We start from the raw sequence: 9,634 nt of genomic DNA, 5'->3' as shown, positions 1-9,634 counted from the left end.
CCATACCTAGGAATCATCCATCAGCAATTTATTCAACAGTATATTGAGTCATGAGGTTTTGAATTGATGGTGACCAGGAAGAATCTGTTCTCTGTGCTGACAGCAGGTGACAGACACGGGCACAAACACATATGCAGCCCAGAAAACCTGACCATCATGCATGGTTACAATGACATCTTGAACCCCTCTGTTATCCAATTTTATTTACAATTTCTTACCTTATTTCCTTTTCATTTATTAATCCTTCAAAACCATAATATTACGGCACAGACTGCAGGCTTTTTCCGGTCTGTATGGGAAGAAAAGAAGTAAAGGGAAAAACACAGGTAAGTTAAGCAAACCAACATTTGTTTTTCGCAGCATTAATGGTGAATATCCATTGCTTCACTCTTAAGGGCTATATCTAATCAACATATGACCTCAAAAGTATTCAAATGGCTTAAAGTGGAGCAAAAGCAAAATACAGCTTTTTTGTTCATGCTGCCTTGTCTTGATCCATCTTCCGCTTCCCACCACCAATGTGCTTACGCATGCACACACACAACTCCCACTCTTCTTCTCCCTCTGCTGCTCTCATGTTTCTTTGTGGTATGTTGTGCAAAAGAGTACTAGATTTGTAGTAATACAAGTGAATTAACTGAACAAGTTTTGACAGCAAGGACAAAAGTGCGGTTGTAATACAGTAGATGCTTTGAGTCTGCAAGGATTGTGTCATTTGAGCAACCAACTTTCCATTCCCACACTGTTCAGAACTACAAGGTCTCAATTTTTTGTAGTTTTTATCCCCTGTATACAAACTTCAAGTGAGGGCAAAGATGAATGGAAATTTGGATTAAACCTGAAATTGAATGATGAAATTCAGTTCCTTTGGGTGAAATTGGTTAAACAAACACTCTGTATGAGTATTCAAAGACAGTCTTTGGTTTATTCAGCCTCAGGTTTTAGAGCCTAGTGTAACTGGTGGTAGTCCTGAAAATGTAGACTGTAAGTGACAGGGCAGGGCTTTAATGTCTCACTTATGACATAATGAGTTATGACAGATGGCATTGAAGGAGCTGTGTCTTCGCAGTGGCTTCAAAACCTGCATGTGATTTTAAACACGTGCATCGGTGTTTTGGGATTTTAGCTGTGCTAGTGGCATGGCTCTAGCTATGGCAACGTTGGTCTTTCAGACGGTCCAACACTTTTGACCAGAGAGAAATATCTCAACAACACTTGAGTGAATTGCCGTGATTTTTGTGCAGACATTAATAGTCCCCAGAAGATGAATCATAATCTGATTGGTTAGAAAGGTGAGGCATGCCCAGAAACTTCAGAAGGGATTATCTCTGTACTGCTATCAGGCTGTTCAATGAGTCTGGGTCACATAAGCCTTTGCCAGCACCTCTCCACGTTAAGATACTGTCTGTTTTGGGGCATATTTCAAGAAAAAAATATTGGACAGAATTTACATAGTGTAGCTTCAAGATGTTAGCATGGTTACATCTGCTAATTAACAATGAACACAGAGTAAAACTGAGGCAGATGAGAATGTTATTAGTTTTGCAGGTATTTGTTCATAAACCAAAGTATTGAACAAAATCTGAATTTGACCTGATGATGGCGCTAGAGTAAAAGTGACGGGAATCACCAAATTTATTACAATTAATCTGCCATGCATTAGTTGTGGAGGTATTTCACTCTGAACTACAAATGTGAACCTCAGTGTGGCACTAGATGAAAAGTCAGGGGATTCCAAGATTCATCCTCTGGGCACCACTACTGTCTGTACCAAATTTCATGCCAATTCATCCATTAGTTTCGGTCCGGACCAAAATGGTGACTGACCAATGGACTGATACTATCATCCTTAGAGCCATGTCGCAAGGATGACTAAAAAAAAAGTTCAAAGTGGAATGTTTTTTTTTATTTTAATTTTTTCCCATGTGTGTCCCAAAAAGTGGAAGCATACACATATTTTTCTGGGATGTGTTGTTTCAGTTATCAAGATTGATTACAAGATATAATTAATTCATTGATTTCCTTCAGCAAAAACACTTTGTGTGACTGTTGTAAAAGATTATATACATAGGGCGAGGAACATAATCTTGGAATTAATGTTAAGTGAATGTAGTGCTTACAGTGGGTGTAATTAGAAACAGAGTAGCTGCAAGCGGAAAACAAAATTAACAGTGTTGTTGTAACATGGTATGCTGTAAATTACACAATCAAATTAAATTTGAAGTCTGAGTTTACTGTTAAGTGATATCAGCTACGCCTCCTGCTTCATCTTAGGTTGCCTCCACCAAGGAGGTTATGTAATCACCCTTGTCTGTGATTACGTGAATCACTTTGTGCTGAACTTGGTGGAGGGATGGGATTTTTTACTCTGAAGTCTGGTCTATGTTCTTTGACATCAGCCTTGGCAGAGGTTTGCACTTTACTGAGCACATTTTCTTTCACATTTTTAACTGTCAATGTCACAGAGTCACAGAGATATGACCCTTTTAAAATGTTAGTGTAGTGGATACGAGACATAAAGCACTTAAACAAATTGAGAGAGAAAGACTCTAAGAAGTATGTTTTACACAAAGAGATGAAATAGTCCCGTGTTACAATGTCAGCAGAGTGAAAGATCATTGTTTTATTATGGTTGTGATGGTCAGCCAAGTCTTTCGAGAGATTGTCAATGAATGACATGACATGACATTTAAGTCTATTGTTCCACCTTGAAAAAGTCCTCTCATCAGGTCCAATACAGCTTCAGTGCCTGGTTAATTAATGCATTTGTGTCTGTACCAGCGTGGGACTGTGTGTATTTATGGTTATATGCTCAAATATTGTTATGGCCACTTCCTAAAATTAAAAGTCAGAATTTCAAATATAATCTAGCACAGATTCAGTTTCACAAAGTCTACATCAAACCAACATAGACATATTCTTGTTACTTTTTTGTGACAAGAAATTGAGGATCAAGGTCAGGTCCATTGTCATTATACTATACAGCACTGCGTAATGAAATGCTGCTGTAGACCCCTACTAAATGCTACATATTATACACAACACAAAAAATAAGAGCGAGAAATGTGTATAACAGCAACAATAAGTAAATGGTATAAAAAAAATCTATAACAAATAATCAAACATAAATGTATTTGTTTCTACTGCCTGCAAGCTTCACAGTTGCCTTATGGGAAATAGTAGACCTGGAGTTCTCTATGCGAAGGTGTCAGCTGTATGACCTAGGGATTTTTATTGTCTTTCTCTTATGTAGGTGATGGAGCTACAGTATTTGGAACAAGCCATTAATCCCACTCTGACAAGGTGGATGTCATGGTCCCACAAGGATCAGGATAATAATCTTTAGAAGATTAATGAAATTTAATATACTTTCAGTATATATTTCATATTCATGTTAGTATAGTTTTCCATAGCTAATTTACCAGCAGCATATGGACGGTTCCAAGGAACCTGAACGTACCTTTGTGAAAGAAAGCAAGAAAACATGCATAATATGAAGCAACTGAGATATAAAATGGCTTGCTGTGGCTACTATATCATAGCAGCATATGAGCAAACAAGAACAGAAATCATCCAAGAACTGAAACTGAAAAAGTGTGTGGGGTCAGTCCCCACAAGGCCCTTCACCTGTCTCTCCTGGCTTGGCTCACTCTTGTTTAACTGTTGAACTTGCCAAGCTAATCTTGCCTTGGCAGGCCACTGCCAGGGAAGATTACTAGCCCATCCTGTCAGTAGTGGAACCCAGTTCCAGAAAACTATGTTTTCACTGCGATCTGAGCAAGCCAGCTAAGAGATAAGAGTCCTGGCTAGACTCCCATCGGCCACTTGCCAGAAAAAGGTGCACAGACAAGCTATCTTAACCCTCTTGTCTTTCTTACTGTCCCTCTTATCCTCTCTATGTGGGGCTGCTAAGAAGATCACCAATATCGACCTCAGTCATAGTTTTCACATGAGCTGCAGACATGCCTCATTTGAAATTCTCCACACCCACTCTATTTGGCGATTATCACTGCTCAAACAGCTGCTATTTGCTGGGTTTGTGGATACTGGTACATGTGTTTGTATGTTGTGGCCGTGTGCCGATGTAATTCGATTCTGACAAGTGAGGGATTAGTGAAGATAAAACAGTGAAACCCCAAACAAAGACTCAGGTTTGGCTTTGTGCCATTCCAGGTTGGTGTCTGGCACAAGGACCGTGCCAGTGATGCAGCCTTAAAGTCCATCAGAGATTTTGTGACTTTATTTCAGCTGTAAGAATGGTAGAATTGATCTGAAACCAGAGACTACATCAGAAAACAGCCAGTTTCACTGAGACAGTGGAGGCTCCTTTATTTCAGAATCAAATTGCCGCAGTCTCTACTCCCTTTTTCACATCAATTGCAGTGTCTTCATGAAAAAATTTGTGAGAGCAGTAACAAGTTTTTATTTGTTTAATAATTAACATATTTTTCAGACATAAACACACAAACAGATTTCTCAGTTTAGCAGAGTCTTTCTTTTTCTGAGACAGATTAATTTGTTTCTCATCTGTGTTCTCTGGGTGCACTTCTTTCAGTGTTTAATAAGATTCAGGTTTGAGGTTTGCTATTTATCAAAAACCTGCTTGTTGTTTGGGACACGCGCTGCTGTGGCGGCTGGTTGGATAATTGCCCATCAAAGTGAAATGTTTTCCTTCCTCCATATACCATGCAATTACCATATTTAAGTTACCATATTTAAATGTTTGTTTGTTTGTTGTCCTTTAGCCCCAAACTCTTTAGCAAACATGACAGAACTTGCAAGTCCTGAATGATGTTGCTTGAACCCCGGTTTTCAAAGTAAAAAATAAAAAAACTTTTTTCTGATTCCTTTGACGAATGAAGCCCAAGTACAACCGGTTTGTCTTGAAACTCACATAACTGCATCAGTCTGTTTGTCACAGACAAATCCCACTCTGAGATTCAGGAATGTCCGTGGCTTGAGTTTGCAGCAGGCAGCATCATGACTTGAGGTTAACAGATGGGAAAGTGAGGGATGAGTGATTGGAGTTGCTTGTGATATTAAAGACAAACTAAGAGCAACAAGACAGAATGTCAATGTTTGAGCATTGTGCTGCTTGAGAGGCGTTTGTTAGAGGCGAGGAGGTGAACAGATGGATGTATGTATGATGGAGAGACAAGAGATGCAAGAGACGACTACAACACATGTAATTGGCATGAATTTGGGTAAAAGTTTGGATTAAAAGGGGATGTTGGCTGAATGGAAGGATGACTGGAGGATGGAGAGCTGTGTATGGAGGACAGATAAATGAAAGGAAGATAGAAGGGAAGAGGAAGAGAAAACACAACCTTCCATCTGGCTGGTAGAAACTAAAAGTTGCATACAGTCAAATAGGGTTACATGCATAACTGTGCTGCCAAATGTCATTTGCTGGCATGCAATGCACCTTTGGGGCGGTAACGGTCACTTTATATGGCATGGGATACTTCTTCTCATGCCACCAAATTAGAGAGAGAGACAGACAATTTTTATTTTGAAAAAAATAGGATAAATTATGTTGCTGCAGATTAATTTAGAACTTCAAATGAAATGCACTTCAAGAAACTTTGCAAGCATTTCATGGCTCTGAAGATATATGCACAGCTTCCAGGATGTTATATAATCACTATCATCTCCCTTTACGTCGACTGAGAGGGAGCCGCAGTGACACCCTGCTTATGTCTTGAATAATTTAAGACACATTTTGTCTTGTAATTTTCTACCTGTTCAGCCTCCAAGGCAAGGCCTTGATTTTTTTCTACATTGGTATTCATGAAATTGACAGGCAGAATATAATATATATATATATATATATATATATATATATATATATATATATATATATATATATATATATATATATTTTCCACCATATATATATTTATATTTTCTTGAGGTGAATTACAGAAGGTGTGTCAATTGTAGCGACTGTTAAATGACCAAAAGAACTGGCGATTGTCAGGTCATCTTCCAGGGCTCATATGAGCGTTTAAGTCATTCTGAGAAAAGCTGATAGGTTGCAACTTGGGAAAAAGAAAACTTGGTCGTTCAAGAATTGATTCCTGTTTAATGTAGTTGAATATGCAAGAAAAAAAAGCTGTCATATACATATTACACTGACCCTGCAAAATTCTTCTTTGTTCAGAACTACTGAATTTCTACTATTGTTCACTTCAAAACTATGAACTTTTATTTTTTCTTCACCATAGTAAGCAATTCTAAATGTTATATGCTATATGGAAGATAAATAAAACTGCTCAATTTTCTCATTTCTAATATGTATTGCATATAGTTAAATGTGTTGCTGTTTAAAGTGTGTTGTTTAAGAAAGGTGAACACTTGGTTTTTCATTTGGGGTCTGTACCTAAATCAAAAAATACATATAGAGGCATTGACTGCCCAGAACAATATACAGACATTTTGTGACATTTGGAGATTATATCTGGGTAACATTTCTAGAAAAATAATTTTATAAAAAGGTTTTATTCAATAGAGTTGGCGTCATTCAGGGGAGAGAGATGATTTGTACAGAACTCTTCATGCACACACATACAGTAAAGTCAATCTGTGTACTAGACCAGTGAGATGAGGAGGGAGAAAAGCAAAGTTTGTAGAAAAAACAAGATTAAAATGTGTGTTTGTGTGTTTGAGTGTGTGTGTGTGTGTGTGTGTGTGTGTGTGTGTGTGTGTGTGTGTGTGTGTGTGTGTGTGTGTGTGTGTAGATGAACGAATACCCTAAGGGGGAACATGAGGATGAAAGATGAAGACATGAGACAGTGGAAGGAAAGAAGAGGGAAGAGGATGGACCTAAAAGCATATTCATTTTTCCTCCTTTCAGTCCCTCGCTCACCAAGCAGCGACTCGCAGGGAATGACAGGAGGAGCGGAGTTGAGGAATGAAGGGAGTGAGCCATAATGGAGGCCATTTGGGGCAGTTTATATTCCACTTTATCATTAAAAATGGACACGTTATTGATGAAGTGGGTCTGTCAGAAGTGATGTGGACCAAGGCCGAAAGCTGAATCGCAGCCAACGCTGAAAATACAAGTGTTTACGGTAACTGGCAACGTTACAAGTTAGAAACTGGCACTAACTGTGTTATTTGTTATTCTCACAGTTTTGAGTTCCTGGCTACCCTGCTGTGTTTTTCAAGTTTTTCCAGTGGTGTGCTGTCCAGAGTAAGCTCAAGTCACCTCTCAAAATTGTAATGAATTCCTGTGAAGGGTGAAGCTGTGTGTCCTACTGCAAAAGAGTCCTGAGAAGTGGCTACTCTTGCTGTCTATTCTACAAGTCAGCCAAAAACCTGCGTCAGCCTTTTCTTTTTATTGTTTATTGTCTTTGGAGTAAAAGGGTGAGTGAGCTTTGATCATAGAAGGCTAAGAGACACAACAGGAAGAGAAAAATGGAAAAGGGTAAGAGAGATCGTAGTAGAGGGGAGAAAGGATTCTTAAACTTCCATATCTTTCTCATCAGTAATATCTGGTGGAAACAAGATAATCACTCATGTCCTGTTTACATAATCACGCTTGTTTATTATAATTGGCTCCCACTGATTAATTTCTTTGAGGCCAGACTCTGCGCAGCTCTTGAAGATGCATCCCTCGCTGACTGTTTCCAGTTAGTTTTATGCTCGTCTTTCTTCCTAGCATTCTGAAAGAAAATTATTTGCCTAATTTCCACTCCCTCCTGTCACAGCGTACACAAGCTTACTGTATATAACACAGAAAAAGTCAGACTCAGTTGCACCTTTGAAAAGCTGTGGACTGGATGATTTAGAGGGTAATGTGTGGTCACCCCTCCAGAGGGCTGGATCCTATTTCATGCCCAGTGTCAGTCAGTGTAGACTCATTATTCAAGAGTCTAACTAGACTTGTTATTGTTCAGTAAGTGCCCAGCTCTGAGCAAATATAGCAACTCGCTCTCACACAGCTACATTTAAGCGCATGTGTGTGCACTTGTGTTTACAGTACAAAATTCTAGTTAATTGTCAACTGAGAAGTGTGCAGTCTTTTCTACCTCTTGTCAACCTTGAAAAGTGAATCAATGCCCTTATTTCATCGCAGGTGGAATTATTTAACACCTGTACTCAGGACTCAGTCAGGAAAGCATTCACCACCTCCTGACACTGATACAATATCCAGCTGCTGGGCCTTATCAAAATCCAATAATCATGATGATATTACTACTCACCTTGCCTTTGACACTTGGAATTGATTTGAAGATTTCACCCATAATCAGAGTCTCAGGGGTCAGGTTACAGTTTGGATTTGTTAGTTATTAATGAGCTTAGACAGCTTGTGGTTGCAGTAGTTGTTCCAAAAACACACATCATTAGCAAGGATAAACTTGGGTCTTGCAGCTCTGTTCTCCATATGTACCTCGTGATTTTGGGCTCAAAAAATGAATTACATCTTTTAAATAATTTCTTAAAATGACTAATGTTATATACAGTATGTTTGTGTTTTATATATTTTTTTTATCTCTACTTGTGGTACTTCTTGTTATTATTTTAGTGTACATATGTAGTAGATACTTATATACATCATGCTACAATAGAATATCTCGCTTTTCTTTCTGCCAACTCTACATAGGTCAAAACATACTATGTACTTATTGAGTGTTCTGTATGTTTCCAAGAACTCTGTTTCTTGAAGCTTCTTGACATCCTTATATAACCTTCGCTGGTTTCAGATGACACGTTTAGATGGCAGTAGAGATTTTATTCTAAAGATGTATGAGTAGTTAAAAGATAAGAGCAAACACTATTGGACACATAGGTGGACAGGATACTGTCTTTAAAGTTTGCCCCCCATACAATTCCATGTTAGAATGGAAACTTGATTTTTTGTTCCTCCTGACTGCACTCAGTCATTTGTTATTCATCTGGTAACTTTATTCTGCGTTCTCCCCACTGCATACTGAAGATAGTGCTTCTAATGAGTGACAGTAACGTATGAAAGGAAAGAGAAGCATGCAGTGATCAATTATGGGTTTGGACTGGAGAAGATATATGCCAGACGGGTGAGTGATGCCTTGTGGAAATGAATGTGATTATCAGCAATACAATATTTAATCACATACTCACAGTATCTTGGCATACAACACTAAAGAATAGTGCGGATGGATGAGAGGAAATAAATTAATTAAATGAGATTCTTTATCAGATTCATGCCAGTATGATGAAACGCCAGTTCTCTGATCGCTGTGGTTTTAAACCTGAAGTTGTTTAATTTAGGCCAATCAAGAGCAGGCTGTGTTCTGAACTCGGGTCGGCTCTATAGTTGGTTGGCATATAAATACATATGAGTAATGTTTTATTTTGAGCATGTCTGCAAACTCTTTACAGTCAACTGCACTGAAATTTTGAAAATAAACATTTTAAAAACAACAAATTTCGTTTGTTTCCCCTTCGATAAGTCCTCAAATCTGAAGCATTTTTAGGCATCTCAGAGCACTTGGTTGATATAAGGGAAAGAGTGTGGCCTTCAATAAATACTGAAAAGGTCTATGTTGACTTAAAGCGCAAGGCGGGATGTGTTGCCCTCTTCCATGTTTACCCTATAACCAGGTGTTTCTGTAGCTTAAACCCAGCGCATGGAATGCAAGTCAGAAAGCCT

General features: G+C 38.5%; 1 long non-coding RNA gene across 2 annotated transcripts in view; it reads right to left on the bottom strand.

Annotated features, from left to right (window-relative positions):
• Positions 1-218: 218 nt before the first annotated feature.
• The window catches only part of LOC120804203, a 56,153-nt gene continuing 46,737 nt past the window's right edge, over positions 219-9,634 (bottom strand). Inside the window, exon 4 of one of the 2 annotated variants that reach the window (XR_005709422.1) lies at positions 219-289. This is a non-coding gene — a long non-coding RNA (uncharacterized LOC120804203). Of the gene's footprint in view, positions 290-7,477; positions 7,668-9,634 lie in introns of those variants that run through there. The other variant, XR_005709421.1, reaches the window with a different exon arrangement.

Source organism: Xiphias gladius, chromosome 18 (genome assembly GCF_016859285.1).
Source record: "Xiphias gladius isolate SHS-SW01 ecotype Sanya breed wild chromosome 18, ASM1685928v1, whole genome shotgun sequence".
Classification (NCBI taxonomy): Eukaryota; Metazoa; Chordata; class Actinopteri; order Istiophoriformes; family Xiphiidae; genus Xiphias; species Xiphias gladius.
The sequence above is the reverse complement of the archived record's forward strand: the minus strand, read 5'-3'. Positions and strand labels throughout refer to the sequence as shown.